Below are 17,336 nucleotides of genomic sequence, written 5' to 3'. Positions count from 1 at the left end.
AAATAATAAAATCTAACAAAACAATCAGTTATGCCCATCTATCTCAACTAAGATCTCGAGATTCACTTATTTTCCTTATTTTCTTTATCAAATACTTTAAAATTTGAGCAATTGTAAAAATTGAGATTGATATTTGGATGGGAACGTAGAAGTTGATTCAACTGTAGATTTGGAGCAGGATCTGGTGAGACATCATGAAGTGGAATTGGTGAGATGTCGTTGATCACAGGTTGGGGAATACGATTACAGAGAGATGATGGTGATTTGTTGGCTTCTCTTGGAGTTGTTGTTCCCCGGCTGTGGCGGGGAAATTTAAATGCATTTGATTTTTTTTTTCTTTTGCAATTTGTTTTTTCTTCAGTGGGGGGGGCTCCGCCTTCGGCCTCGTCTCCGACTCACGTGCCTCGTGCGCCTGTACTCCACCAGCGTTGAATTCAGCACTTCTCCGCCTTAGCACGTAATATACTATTATTCGTAATATTTGAGCAAGACATTTTTTTCTTGAGATATTAATAGGAATTCTGATAAACTTAAATTTTATAATTAGGGAGCAAAAATGGGTGTTCACATGCAAAAAACTGTTTTCAAAAAATTTCTTGGGGATTCCCGTCATGTTGACGTTTCGATTGAAAACAATTTGAATCCCTAATTTTGTGTGGCCGGAGGCAATTTTGACCCGCAAAATCCGAATCCTGACGAAAAATCACGAGGTAAATACCATTTTTGATGTTTTTTTTCTTGAAAAACGAAAACGGTTTTTTCCCGGGATGAACCTCCCCTTAAATCTGAAAACTCCCGAGTGGTTTTAAAATATCTCCGTTATCATTTTAAAGATGTCTACACCGGAATAAACATAGAATGGTGTATCAATTCTTTTCCCTGCAATCACAGAATTTCGTCAATTTCAGATGGGCAATGCCTCATCCTTCTACCGTTGCCGAAATTTAATTGAAAGTGAACATTATCAATAGCTTCGGTACAACCCTATTCTTGCACTGACAAAAAAAAACTACTTTTGACAAAGAACGTTTAATTGATACAAAAAATATTCTCCTGTCAATTTTAAAAATCGTAAAATCTCCTGATGAATAATTTCGTTTTCAGACCGAGAGAAAAAAGTTTTCCAACAGGATGAGATTCTCTTGTCCCGAGCGAATTTTTAAGCTTTCTCAACACTAGAAATGATGTCCTTCCTATAAAATCATGTAGTTTATGTTATATCTACAATTTTTTTCATCAGGACTTTGTTTACAGAAAATCTTGCACAAAGAGCACAGCACAGGTCAATTTTCTATACACTTGAATTAATAATGAAACTAATGGCTCGTCGTGCAATCGAAACAAGAATTCCTCAGTTGCAGATGACGAATAATCAGATCGGGAAAGTGTGAATTCTCGCGATCCATAAAATTCTTTATATAACGTAAACTAGATGAATTCATGGGAAGACTTATGGTAACACTTAAAAATTTTCTCAGGACAAGAGAATCTCGTCCTATTGAAACACTTCTTTTTCTCAGTATGAGCACAAAATTATTTATCAGGAGATTTAACAATTCTAGAAATTTACAAGAGAATATTTTCTTCTATGAAGGGAATGGTCTTTATCAAAAGTAATTTTTTCTCAGCGTGATATTGATTTCCAAGATAAAATGAATAGATAAAAACAGAAATTGTTTTTTACTAAATCCGTAATGATCTTTCTACAGCCAATGTAACATTGCTAATAATGGAATATCTTAATTCTGCGTCCTGAATTACAATATTTGACACATACATGAATTCATATATCTTAATGTACTCCAAAACACTTGGTTGAGATCCGAAATTTCACGTGTAACTTCCATTCTCCATTATTATTTCAAGACACCCTTCAAGACACCCTTCAAGACCCCAGATCTGACAGTACCGTAAAATACATATACCCACCCACTGATAAATATTACGCATCAGAGACACTATGAAAACACGTCAATTTTCACAAGTGACAGGTTCCCTCAGCTCGCAAATTTTCTTTCTCCTCACGAAGACATTCCATCACACTTACTCCGCGATTCGCCCGAGACCAGTATCAATAATCTCGACGGAACCACAAAGGATGGCTTCAAGTTGGAAAAGTCGACATTACGATTGATAGAATTTCGTGATATAAATCAGAAATAGATCAGGTGCTGGCGGCGGAGGATCGATACTCAATCTAACTCAAATAAAATCAGCTTTTATCAGAGATGAGAGACACACGTGTATTGAAACAGTGTAGTGTAAAACCTCATGGTGATTTCGAGGAATTAATAACTGTGGAATGATGGGAATGCTGTGGTCGTGCATGCAAATGGATCCCATAGGTAGGCTCAGTGCGATACTGAGAAATTTCTACTTGAGTTTATGGAGGTCTCTGAGGTCCATAAAATGGTTTCCAAGGTGTCGTAATGAGACTTCTGTTGATAGCAAACTTTTATGGATTTCTATTTGGAATCTCGAGACAGTCTTATCGTTGGAGTTTAACGTTTACATCAAATTCACTCTTTAAAGTAGCTCCAGCCTTAAGGCTCGAGTCATTAGGAGGTGTTCTCACAAAAAAAAAATTCCACAAATTATTGTTTTTATGTTGAAATTATCGAATTGAATGATAGAGGTAGTGAACATAAGAATTGTAAGAATTAAGGATGTTTAACCTATCAGGTGGCCAACTTAGTTGGAAAGAAATATAAAATTGACTAAATAAATCATTCATGTTACGATCATCATAACAATCATCATGAAACTTCTTTATGTTCGGAATTTTCCAGTTTTCGGGGAAATTTATGAAAATATGGAAATTTTCAACAAAGTTGCGAAGACATGGGGGATCTCATTTTTTTTCGAGAGAGAAAAGGTACCCCATCCAGGGTCCGAGTAAGTCCCAATATTCTTTCGAAACATAAAACTCATGTGGGAATACCGAGAGAAAATGCGGATTTCTTTGGAATATCCAAATGAGTTTCAGAATCTATCTGACCCACCCCCATCCCACCGTTCGCATGCGTTAATTGAATAAAAAAAACTGTCCCCTTAAAAAATGCCGAACAGTATTCTTCCAATTACCGTGGTACTTTCCCGATTCATCAACCTCTCCGAATTTCAATATTTTACTGGTGTTGTTCACAAGAATGAGAACAACATGACTCATGTCTTCGAACCCCAGGAGTCAGTCTCAACATTTCTCCCCAATCGATTGCCCTCAGACTCACATTCAATAATTGACAGACTTGGTCTCCGGCAGTCGCCTCTAATCCCCAAAGTCCAATTCCCTCCTCATTCAAAGTACTGGTAAGAATACCCCGAAACTAGACCGATTGAATAATGAAAACTATCAAGATCCGAGTGAATTAGCGGCATATCTCACCAGTCCGGAGATTAATATTTAATCATTATCGGATTACCCGGAGAGTTTGCGTTCCCCGAGTGTCGCCAGGTTTTTCCTCCACCGCTTGACTGCCTCGAGAATATGAAAGATGACACCAAGCGAAAAATGAGATAATTTTCATCCAGGTGGAAAAATAACTTTGGCGTTATCGGAGATGAAGGGACGATTTATGTTGAATGACTTTTGAATTCAATTACATAATAATAATCCGACTACATTTTTCATCGCCGATTCGAATTCTTAGCTATTTTTTTTTATCTATTCTATGAAAATGTGAGGATAGGAATTGAATTTATGGGTATTGGCTCCTTATTCGAAAAAATATATCAATTTTAAAATTTTCTCTGCACTGAGAGAAAAATTTCCTAATACGTAGACCATATTCACTTGAGAGAAGTAAATTATTTTCAATGGTTTAAATCTCAGAATGTTTGTGGTTCACGGAACTCAAATGAATTCTTATTTATCATTATCGGTGCGTATTATATCATGAATATATTACATATCGAAATAGTGGAATTGTATAACAAAAAAATTATGAAAACAATAAATACTTGACGATTGGTGATTCTTCTACGCGATTTAAGTGAGTTCATTTGCGACAAAATCATACTTGAGTACAAGAATATTTTAAAGCATGAGACCTTTCTCGGGCCACATGAGTTGAGATGTCTGATAGAATTGAGCAATTGAAGAAAAATTACTTGTCTCAAGAAAATATGTTTTAGATATTAGAAATTTTTTCTCTCAGTGTAGACATTGAAAAATTAAAACTTCTGTTTTCGTGTTGATCTCGTTTCTCTTCCTCTTTTCACTTTCTTCCATCAGAATTAGATAATAGAAAGAAAATACATTGATTTTTCTTCATTATTAAAAAAAAAATGTTTTGTCATTACAAGATTTAAATTCGTTTTTTAAAATTCATTTCTGATTTTCCTTCCCTACATTATCCGTATTTCCTGTTTCTGTGACCGGAATCCGATCACAGAAAATAGAAATGTTAATCTTCCTTCACTTTTTAAGAAGAAAAAAACAATTTGAAAAATTTCGAAAAGCCATAGAAAAATATTTATTTTATTGATACTGATTCATGATCGATCTCTCTTTGCAATTTCCTCCTTCGGTTTCATTGAAATGACATCAAAGGGATGTAAAATGTTCATATGATCGAAAATTGTTTGTCGATCTGTATTCTCACTTTATTTATGCGGAATTTCTCTTCATTCAATGTTGTAACTTGTGAATTAAGGAACAAAAATATATATAATAACAATAAGAATGAATAAAATTAAATTAATCTAATTGTGATGAGAGAAATGGAAATAAAATAAAATAATATAACATAGTATAAATTAATCTAGCGCTCGCTCGCTAGTTTTATGGAAGAAAAGGAAATTCCGGATAAAAGTGTCAGAAACAGGAAATACTTTATAACCAGATGTGTCACAAGTCCTATCGTTAATGATTTTATCATAATTGAATGAGATGTAGTGTTTTGCCAAGACCGGGGAGCATAAACTTTTGCGTTAACGTGATGTAAGATGTATAGAATGGATAGAAGGAATACAGGTGCATGGTCCAACGACTTCTAGAAGCCCTCTTCACTACTAGTTTACACTGAGGGCCTTGGGGATGAAAGTGCCGCTAGATCGTGTCACCTTTGCCTTTCATTATGACGTGTATATAGGTATAATACAGAGAGGATGCTGTGACTGTTTCAGTGTCGTCACTGAGGCTCTAAAACTGGGTGACGGTGAGGTTGTGGAGGGATTGCTGGATCCGAGTACACCAGGCGATGCGCCCACAACTTTTCTTGGTCTTTGGTGTCTGCTGGTGGCGGTGATGAGAAGAGGGGAAGTGACAGCTATTGGTAGCACAAAGACTTAGGGATTCAATGACTGTTTATTAGATTTGGGTTGGGGGCTGAGGTTAGGGGACCTCTACGGGATTTTTGAGGATTCGTTTCAAAGATTGTTTCATTTCATTTCGGCTGGAAGGGAGCGCTTCACGGACGTTACGTGTTTTGAGAAAACGTCACACGGCCGAAAAAAACTTTTCTGGCGAATATGAGTTTGCAGCGCGAGCTGAAGGCAAGGGTTGCAATCGCATGAGCTAGAAATTTTTTTTTCGGCTTTATGACAAAGAATATTTTTTGGCATAACGGCTGTAAGCAGCGATTTACGTAGCTTTACGACTGGAAGGACAAAATAGTATATTTGTAACCTACATGGAGAAAATTATTTGGTGAATTTCTAGTTGTTTGAATTTACTAGTTGTGGAAATTCACCAGTTAGTTGTCGAAAAATGATGAAATGAATTGTGAAATTCAACAACTAATTAATTAAAATTCAGAAAAGTCTTTTCAATTTCATTCAATCAATTTTGACTACCAAACCAGATTGTGAAGCCATACATACATTTGGAAACAATCCAGCAATCATTTACATCTTGACAATCCATCAATGTCTGCCCTAGAAGATATTTTTGCAATAATCTACAATTTCCTGTTAAATTTGATCCATCAAATAAATCGACGAACGTGTATTCAAAATTTAACAAATAGTTGTCGAATGAAATTAAAAAGTCGTTTTCTAAATTTTAATTAAGTAAAAACTAGTTGGTGAATTTCAACAACGAATTGGTGAAATAATAATTTCCTCCGTGTAGGGAGGTAAAATAAAGGAGTGTAAGCCCACGTGTGGAATTATCCTCCGAGCCGAAGGCGCGGGTGGCAGACATGAGGGTAAGAATCCTTTATTGTACTTCCTGCGATTAGGACGATATTTTCGGCCCCGGGGTACCCACGTACGAAATGCCAGTGTTGTAGAAACGGGCCAAGCCTGGCACAAGCCTGGGCTTGCCAAGTCTGGGTGCCCAGGCTTGGACCGAGGTTCGGCCATCCCTGGGGACCAGCGCTTGAGTCTCGAGGGAAGGGCGGGTAACCGAGCCTTGGTTGACAGATCTGGCCCAGCCTTGGCCGGACATTGGCATGCCGGACCTCGATAACCAAGCCTCAGCCAGCGGTGGCCCGGAGCTTGGTCATTGGGCTCCAGCCGTTGGTGTAACTGTAAGGATTAAATCGCAAGGGTGAGATGATGAGAATGGAATCATAGGGGTGGAATCATAAGGGTAAAATCTAAAGAGTAAAATTGTAAGGGTCAAATCGCAATAATGGAAAGGGGCGAAAAAATCATAAGACTGAAATTCTGAGGGTTGAATGGTAAGGGTGGAAACTTGAGGGTAAAATATTAAGGGTGTAATCGTAAAAAAATGGTGACATTGTAGGTGTTGAAGTCACATGTTACTCGCTAATTATTACGAAAAGAAAAAGAATCGTCGTTCAACAGTAATCCTAATTGTTACAATTATGATTGTAATTAATAATAATAATTATTATTATTCATTATTGAATTAATTTACCGATTAAACTGTAGTTGAATCACTTAATATTTCTATCAACTGAATAATAAAACATTCAAGTCGAAAAAAACCGAGATGGAATTAATATGGAAGATTTGAAGTAGAGGTTTTACGAATTGCGCGGTAGACTAGTGGTTAGGGCGTCGGATTAGTAGTCGTGAGGTCGTGGGTTCGAGCCCACGTTAGGGGGTAATATTTTAAGTTAACAAAATCGGTTTTTCAGCGATGATTGCGTTAGGGTTTGGTAGGTAGGGCACAATCAATACTAAAAATCATCCTAAAAAATGTTAATTATTTTGTTTTTGTTATTATTGATAATTGCCATGAATAGTTTGGCAGCCAGTGCGGCACCAGTCGCATACCGGTATTGATTTTTTTTCCTCGTTGAACCTATTACGAATGCTGAGGAGTAATATTAAATTACTTGTATTTCAATCACCCATATTATCATATTCATGTAATTAAGTAATATTTAATTGAGCCTGGCCAACGACTGGCAACCAACGCTGGGCCGAGATGGGCGCCCAGAACTGGCCCGATGTTATTATTCCAGGTTTCAACCAAGTCCGACGCGGTCCCGGTTGAGGAACGGGTCCCGAAGTTCGGCAGGCCGGCCACCGGGCTTGAACCAAGCTCGACCCATTCGTTTTTTCGTACGTGGGATTCGTCGGTTACGGTCTTAATGCTATACATCTGACATTCATCGATAGAATCCATCCATTTTTGCCGTTCACCTCCCTCCCTTCCCTAATTTTCACATTTCAATCTCGTTTTGAAATTAGTCAGCAAATAAAACTGAGGAGATTACCATTGTACGGGTGAAAAAGACGATAACTCGTGGGTTAGAATCAGCGTGTCGTCGATTCTGTGTCGGGAGCCACGGAACTTATCTGAGAAGATTGTTGGCAGCTTGCCAGCTCTCCCCCTCAATATGACGCCTCATCCCTTTCGAATTTCCTTTGCATTCATCGAGGCCACTCGACCCACAATGTCGCTCTCTCCCTATTCTCATCCCCACCCCCCACCCTTTGACCCCGCACCGTTTCCAAGGTCCAGTTTGCCGCAAATCCGTGCTAGTTTTCCATCCACCCTGATCTCCCCCTATTTCCACAGACTATGTGTGCAAGTCAGATCCACTTTGACTTGAGGGAAGAAAGCTCTTTCTCAAATTAAATTTATTTGGAAACCCGGAAAAATGAGGGATTGTGTTTTTTTGGCGGTGAACGTGCGGCAAATATTTCCTTACTCTTGGAATTTGGGAGGAAACTTTGAAAATGCTTTTTGTTCTCTTGAGGTTTCTCGCAATGTGTTTTCATTGGGATATTGAAGGGATGATGTGGATTAAGGAGCGACTCATGCATGTGAAGGGAAAAAAATTATGAAATTTCTAATTTCTCTGAAAATTTCCTCAATTCTGATTTCTGAGAGCTGTTCATTTTCGGAATCACTGGACCATGCGATTGGAAATCAAGGGAGAAATTACCGGAAATAACTGGAAATCGAGTGATTTTCATTTCTGGCAGTGATTCCTAAGGATTTCCGAAAATCATCGGAAATCACACTGTTAAAAATGTTCGTCTAATTTTTCCGTGCCAAATCCTGGAAATTTTTATCGTGTTAAATTTCCACTGAAAGGTCAGGAAATATTGGCGTTGAAAAATCAAATATTCCATTAATTTTTGGTTCAAATGATCTGAAAATCAATGAAATACTTGATTTTCCAGTTAAATTATTCTGAGAAAATTCAGGAAAATTTAGGAAAAAATTGGAAATTCATGTCATTTTGCTTCTGAATATTCATCTTTCATTTAAAATTCAAGGAAGTTGTAAAATTTCCATATCACTCCCACTGAAAACTCATGAATTTCTTCTAATTCTACCTAAAACATGAAGTTTCATAACCATTTTTCCCCTAAATCTGATTCAATGTCACTCTCATGAAAATTACTATCATATTTTCCATAACATTTCAAAAAATGCCGAACAGGGTGGTAAGCTTTACTATGTTAACATAGTAGGCTTTACTATATTAACATAGTAAGTTCTACTATGTAACATAGTAATTATTTGCCGGTTCATAGGACCTACTACCATTGAGGAGCTTACTATGTCCCATAGTAACGGTTACGGTGTTCCATGGTAGCTACACTGTTAAAATTTTTTCGAAATTCCATGGGAAATATGGTAGTAATTCTCATGAGACATTGAATCGGATGTAGGGAAAAAATGGCTACGAAATTTCAAGTTTTAAGTAGAATTCAATGAAATTCATGAGTTTTCAGTGGGAGTGAGATGGAAATTTCACAACTTCATTGAATTTTCAATGGAACATGAATATTCTTAAATAGAATGACCTGAATTTTCCTAATTTTTCGGAATTTTCGCGGAATAATTTAATTGAAAGATCAAGTGTTTTACTGCTGTTCAGATAGCTCGAACAGAAAATCAATGGAATATTTGATTTCTCAATGGCAATATTCCCTGAAATTTCAGTGGAAATTAAACACGATAAAAATTTCCCGGATTTGACACGGAAAATTCAGATGAAAATTTTTCATAGTGTATTACCACGTCTACAGTGATACTTACAAAACTTTCATAACATTTACTATGTGGGAAATCCGACATAGCAATATTGACTATTCAGTAGCGAAGTGGTAAACTTGGTTAAGTAGATTTTGACTTTTGGTCAGTCGTTGCTGAATATCTCGGAATCTAAGAGAGATAGCCAAGTTTTTCTCATGACCTTTTTTATAACCATCGATTGACTCTACAAAAAAGGTTTTAACAAAAATTTTTCTATCTCTTTTAGATTCCGAGATATTTATCAAAAACTGCCCAACAGTCAAAATCAACTTAACCCGGTTTACCGCTTCGCTACTGAATTGTATTTTCTCCGTGTAGCCTGCAGAACTTAACACCTTTGTTTGTTTACAACGAAGCTTTCGGAAAATATCTGATAATTTTGAAGGTCGATATAAACTCTCATCTTTCAGCATCAAACGTTCACGATTCCATTGCCAAGCTTCTGGCTTTCAGTGCCATAGTATTGGAAACCCGAAACTCTTTCTCTCTCTGATTATATCAGATCCTAACCCGGAATGTACTTCACTCACATGCTTTCAGGTCACCGTCTAATAAAAATTCCGTTCTTTCCTCTCTCGCTTTTCTTTCAATGATCCTGATTATCTTCCCATTTGTCGATTGAATAAATACCAATTCGACCGTTCCAATCTTCTACAGATTCAAATGAAAGGAGCAATCGGTATTTTAAAACCCTATGACAAATGAGTTGGAGATCACCAACTATTCCCGGAATTCTTATTTCTCCGACGCTCTGTCTCCGGTAGAATATTCTGATTCTCATGAAAGACAAACTGCCGAGCACATAAATTCCACGATTTTCATTCACGTCATCGTGCGATGATCAATTATAAAACTTTCAGGCATCCCCAGAAAATTTTCAAAGAATCTGAGATAATTTGAATTCAATCAGATCAAGTGAACCTGTGCATTTCCCCGAAAAATTCAGCTGAAATCTTCAACGGACGATTCCCTCAAAATTGCATGATTAATGTGGAAAAAACGTGCAACACCACTCTTGCGTCTTTCAAATGGAGGTGAAGATTCCCGAAAAAATGAACAGACGATTTATCACTCTCCAATAGGTTCGAAAATCCATCCATTATGCCTAAAAAGAGTTTTTTTTTATTTTAAAATTCAGACGGTTTAGGGCAGGTTATATGGTAATTCTCCGTTGAGTATTGTTGATGGGAATCTAAATACCGCGAATTATCCAGAAACAACGCCTCGTTCTGGGCACCAGTATGATCCGAGTGAAACCGTCCGGTAAAACGAGATTAATGGACGTCGTTAATCTCGGATTTCGTCCTGAGACACGAAGCGCACCCAGTCGACTCGATCATTCTTCAACCCAGTTTTTGCCTCATTCCATTATACCGTATCTCTAGCGGAGTTTACATTCACGACCGACAGCTTGAGGTTTGCTGTACTCATCGAGTATTTTATCTCCAATTTTTATTTACGGAAATACAAAGATATAAATAATTCTGATTCTTTCACTGCTAGTCCTTTTAGATTTCGAATTTGGCTCGAAGAAGAAATTATAAATGAGTTGAACGAAAATATTCTTATTCAATTCAATTCATGTCATCTATATGAGGAGAATAATTGAAATGAAGGGAGGTTTTTTATCCTTCGCAAAAAAATCACTCAAACACAGTTTTTCTCTCCGCGTAGAGTATAAAAACTAATCTTGCAATAGTCATATCCGCGTCTGACGAAGAAGTACCTAATCTACTGCCGCATGAAAATTAAAATATCTGTTTTCAATGGCGGGGATATTCACAGTCAAATTGGGTGACACTATGGTTACAAAATCTAATCGATTATCCAAGATCACAGGACTGAGTACACGGATTAGAGGGGGTAGGGCAGAACGGACCACTGACAGCAAATTGGTAATTTTTGTTTTCTTTTTCTTTCCTTCAAATCAGGACTATTATCTACGCAATTGCTCTTCGACTGTCAAGGGCGCGGATTGTGATTATATGATTATACTGAGAAATAAAACCGACGGCGATGGCTGGGTGGTTAAAGCGCGGAGTTGGCACGCGGACGATACGGGTTCGATTCCCGTTTAGGTCCGTTTTGCCCTACCCTCTCCTACTGAGAAATAGAATTTAGAATATCTGAAATACATTTACATAAGGCAAGTAATTTTTCTTCAATCGCTTAATTCTTCCAGGCATCTCAACACACGCGGCCCGAGAAAGATCTCATGCTTTAAAATAGTCTTTCACCATTACTGCGTAAAGTGAAATTTTACGCTGCGCGCTCGGGATTTTATTGCAAAACTGATCCCGATCGTTGATATGCAGGAAAACTTGAGGGAAATATCCGATGAATTTTGAAGGTCGAGGGGTATTCGGAGGACAATTTCTGAGATTCTGATTTTGGCCGATCAGGTTGCGGTGTTCGGGGTTACGAGACACATTTCACCAAAATGTGAGAAATATCTGTCAAATTCTTAGAAAACGATTGATAGGCTACAATGGAAATTATCAGAAGGCAGCCGGGGAAATTATCAGTGTAAAATGTGTCACGCGACCCCGAATACTGCGCTCTGATTGGTCAAAATCAGAATTGAGGAAATTGTCAAAGTAAAACAGAGGTGAAGGTCTCACGTGACCCCGAATACTGTATTCCGATTGGTCCAAATCAGATTTGTGGAAATCCTCACTGAAATTTGATAATAGATTTCCAAAGAATAGAGATGTGTTTCTGAAAATTAGTGAGGATGTCACTGAAAATTTGTAATAATGTTACAAAATTCTGTGAGAAAATCACTGAATTTCAGAGTTCTGCACTCACTGAATTTCATAATCGAGAATCCCTAATAATTGTAGATGAATTTCTGAAATTCAGTAACATGTCTCTGGAAACCAGTGACATGTTTCTGAAAATCAAACTTTTCTCCTCTGTGTGTTAATTTTTTTTGTTTCACAAGTTATAAAACTCCTGACAATGAGGATTTTCTTTATTGGGTTTCTTTCTCCGTATGTTCCATCAACGGTGGTAGCCTAATTCAACTCCCAGAGCTTCAGACACAGAACAAAGGAGATTGAAAATGGAGAATCCTGTGAGAAATTCAGCGAGTCAGGTTCAATGCATATGACTTTGTGATGTTGTAACTACATCGCTTTGAAGCCTATTTTTCATCGGTATTTACCACTATGGTAGGTTGACTCATTGCGTTGCTGGCGCTATTAATTAGTTCTCATTCCTTATCAAATGTTGCTTACGTATCTAGGTGAAATTTCAATTGTTGATAAGTAATGCGACCGGCGAGTTCTTCTGTGCCAGACGGTATTGAGAATGACTCCATGGACCATTTGATTGCAATTTCGAGCAGAGCAACATTGAATTCAATTTGACGAAGAAAAAATCATGAAATTGTAAATCTCCCTAAAAACGAAGTGGATTTCCAAATTTTTTAATCAAAATAAAAAACATGAATATGCAGTACCAAACCAGACGCAAAGAATATAAAATTAAATATTATTATGTGAACATATATTTTAACCGACCGCTTGCGATGAGAGATTAATTTTTTACGATTGAACATAGTAATTTTCAACGGATAAAACAGTATAAAATGCACTAACGAAAATATAATTTTGCTGTTCCCACAGTAAAAAATAATTTTATATTCTTTCCGTGCATGCTCATTTTTAAATCCATTGAGTCTCATGGAATAATGGTACTCAAATTAAGAACGTTTAATCCAACAACGAAATTTCTTGAACATTCAGTGAAACTGTCACCTGATCAGAATTTTTAAGAAGCACCCCGAAAGGTTAACGTCAAAAAATTTTGATGATTTCCACGGCTATGAGTGAAAATTACTACTGTTGGAATACTTAAACGAAATTGAATTCATTTTTTCAAGAGTTTCAAGTTCAAGAGCTCCATATTTATTGTCTGGTACCAGATGGAGAGTCAACTTTTGAACGATAGTCCGGGATTTGAACCTACCTCGTCCACTCACCAGGCAAGAAGCTTAGACACCAGTGCATAGAATAACAGATTTCCTTCAGTATTTTCATGAATAACAACTTACAAACAATAGTCCCATGCATAGGTTACGGATATGGAAGATGCTTTCAAATTTTTCTTAAATGGTCATTGCCTGCATGGAGAGAAAAGTTGGGTAGAAATGGCTAAAAATTAACGACTAAAAAGTTAACTACTTTTTTGGGTATATCTCATGATACATCAGGAGTCGCTCAATAATCCTTCTTTAAGAAGGATTAGCCGAAGAATGTAAATTAAATCATAAAAAAATAATGTATTAATTAAAAATATATTAAAAATGAGTATTGGGTCACGGGTGCCGATCATCGGCCGACGCTGGGCAACCCGAGTGGAAATTCTGTTCAGGTCTCGATCAGAAACCGATCAAGTCCGATCCGAAATTCTGATCAGGCATGTTACGCCTCTGCCTTATGTTTTTCCACTAGGGAAGCATTACCGACCCAATTTTATCAAACCAGTAACTAGCCGAGTCTGGGCCAAGGCCGATTGTGGATCAGCATCCAAGACTCGGCAGCTTGGCTGCCAGTACTGGCCCAATCTTGGCCCGTTTCACTTTTCGTCGCCGGGATACCCCGCCCGTCAGATGAATATTAATTTTTCAATTTAACGACTGAAACACTCGAACTCACTTTTCCTACCCTGACCCATTTTGATATCTCTCAAATACAAAAACAAATAGAATCTCACAAAAACTGAAAGAAAAAGACATGAAATTTATCATTCTCGGCGCGAGAACATCTCGGCAAAAGTTTCCTCGGTATACGCTTGGAACTTACAAAAGGTCAACTTTTCCGTCGCCAAAAGAAGGAGAAGAAACTTAATCACAAGTGCACTGAGGAGGGGTTCGAGAGAGGTTAGATTGAGTGTGCGAAGAGTTGTGGGTTAAGATGAGAAAAAGAATTGCAAAAATTTTTGAAATAAATCCAACTAAATTTTCAAAGTATCAGAAGAATTTACGGTCCAAGAGATTGGCGTAATCGACGAGGTAGAAGAACAAGTGGAACGACTCAAACTGAGGGTAAACATCGTTCCTTGCTACACGGGCAAAAGAGAATTGAAGAAATTTCCTGAATACTGTTAAAAATTTTCCACTGAAATTTCCGGTAAGAGTCTTGAAAATTTCTAAAAGGTGACATATGTACTGAAATTGCAAATGTAGTTTTCATAATTGAAAATTCATATTATCATGGAAAAATCCGTGGGCATCGTAAATTTCCGTTTAATTATTCCGCGAAAATGAATATCTTTTTGAACTCCAGATTCCTCTCAATTTTAAGCAAATTTGGTAATGAATATTCATTTTCACTTGGCAGTTCATGCAAATTGTGGAATTGCTGTCTACCTACTAATAAAAAATTGGTACTTTACTTGAATTTTCGTCGAAACGTGCAATTTCATTGACATTTTTCCTTTAAATCGAATTCCAGGTCTTTCTCCGGAAAATTCGGCTAAATTTTTTAACGGTGTATGATCATATTTTGATATTATAACTGTAGTAATTATTTCGAATTATGAACTACTGTCCCTCAATTTTCAAATTTGGAATTCCGAGACGATCCGTTCACAATATAATTTTTATTGAGCGTGAAGATTACAAGCCAAACTGACGTCAAAATTTAATTATAAAATCAAAGTTATCTAAAAATCATTTCAATGCACAATTCATCTAAAACAGATTCTCTCCGAGCCAAAGTGTCCATTTCATGCGAATTGTAGACAGAAGTCGAGCTATCACACAACTTTCTCCACGTACTTCTTTCCGTGTAGACTGTGGACTCACGTTTCCCCTCAAATTTTAATGCTCCTAATGACCAAACGTTTTTTAGCATTACGTGTTTTTGCTCTCGAGTGTCTTTCTCACTCCAACCCCTCCTCCTCCTCCTCTTCCCCGTCTCTCCGCCCCACCCAAGAAGACACGACACGTTCTTGCCGCACCTTAGCGGTTTCTGTTCCACGTCGCTCCTCTATTCTGGGCAATACATCGTTTTTAACTGATGTGCGCGCGCAATTCTGGTCCAGAAATTTCATCCCCCTTGGCGCCCTTGCTTCGACCTCGTCCACACCCCCACCCCATCGCCCCCCCCTCCCGAAAAACCCCACCCACCCGCCACCCTTTTACCGGATGGCAGTAATACCACGTTCCACACTGGGGTAAAAGAGTGGTGGGGACGAGAGGGTGCGGCGGGAGGGGGGCGGAGGTTGAATTGTTCGCACAGTGGCGCCTTCTTGCGAGAGAAATTCACATAAGACCGAAACGCCTGTATTTCACGAGTTACCCTCGAAACCCATCTCTCAGTCGTGCAGTGAAGTGCGTGAGAGAGAGCAGCGGTTTTTGAAGGGCTCTGGTTGCTAACGTGCCGCGTGGATAACATTCAAGTGCGTGTGGCTAGGTCAGTGATAAGTCAACGAAAATTCATGGATTAAATTATCGACGTCGATCTTGAGAATTTTTCAATTTTTTGTGAATGGATTTTTTGAGCCATTTTTCATCATTTTTTGGGATTTTGAATTTTGCCGATTTTGGTTGAGCTTTTGGAGGAACGGAGTGAATAGTTTTTGAGGTGTTGATGTTTTTCATGTGGAAAAAAAGGAAATGGATAAAATCTGTCGGGTGGAAAACACAGGACTTTCTCACTCGTTTTTACTGCGTCAATTGTCTGACTACTCACTATAGAATCGGTGCTGCGGCAGAGATCCCGGAAGTTCACGTCGAATCACTGCGCGTGTACAAGACATTCTTGTTTATTGGAGAAAGAAAATTGCAGAGATGAAATGTCAATTTAAAATTCAATTTTACGCGTTTTTTTCATTCGGTTTGAGAAGATTTATGGTTCAGGAATGATGATGCAGGTTCAAGCTAATGACACAGTCGATGAGAAGAATGAAATTTCATGGAATTTTTGCAGGAGCGATATTGAATTCCACGTAGGCGGAAAACAATCATGAAATTTCAAATTCCACTGACAATTCAATAGAATTTTAAATTTTAGGAGCAGGAAAACCTGAGTTTCTCAATTTACTTTAATTGTTATTAAAAACATGCACATTTAAAACTAAATTACCCAGAATTTTCAATCAATAACACTGTTAGAAATTTCTTGAAATTTCAGTCACTGCGTCATCTGAATTTTCGATGTTGTGAGTTTGAATTAAATTTCAAATGAATGTGTTCACAAAATTTTTCGTTCATCTTGAAAATTCAAGGAAATTGAGTTTTTCATTTCAAACAATCATTGATTTTTCAATGAAAGCTTGAATTTCCAAACTCATCATAAAAATTGAACATTACATACAATTCAATCTTCAATAGATTGAGAATTTAGAAAAGTTGTTGCCTGAATTTTCAAAATTTTCAATGGTTGTCAGAACCATATAGACCTGAAAATATAGAATTACTCGAATATTCAAGAAATTAACTAATTTGTCAATGAAAAAATAAATAGCAATTGCATGTAACTTTATTGTTAAAAATTTCAAACTCTTTTACTTGAATTTTCCTGATTTTCATCAATTTAAAATAATTGATTAAATCGAAATTTCCAGTTCCCAAAACCGTAATTGATTTCTTCACCAAATAATGATCATAATTTCCTGAAATAACAGCATAACTATCACTTGCCAATAATCTCAAAAAAAAAATTGAAAGTTTATTCCAACTATTTCACTATAAAATCGAAGGCATTAGACAATTGTCTGTTGACATGAATGAAAGATTAAATTCGAACAACTTTATCCAGTTCCTTTTTCTCCGTGTGAAATTTCGGGATTTTGATCTTGTGTTTGTGGAGACCCTCGAGACAGGTCTGTTCAGGACAACGAGCACCCGAAACTCCCTCGATTATTGGGATTCGGACACTTGCTCGATCCATCCAGTGCAACCAATCGATTATCC

The sequence above is a fragment of the Diachasma alloeum genome, unplaced genomic scaffold, assembly GCF_001412515.2.
Source record: "Diachasma alloeum isolate Michigan unplaced genomic scaffold, Dall2.0 Dall_scaffold_00197, whole genome shotgun sequence".
NCBI lineage: Eukaryota > Metazoa > Arthropoda > Insecta > Hymenoptera > Braconidae > Diachasma > Diachasma alloeum.
This window is presented reverse-complemented; position numbering follows the sequence as displayed.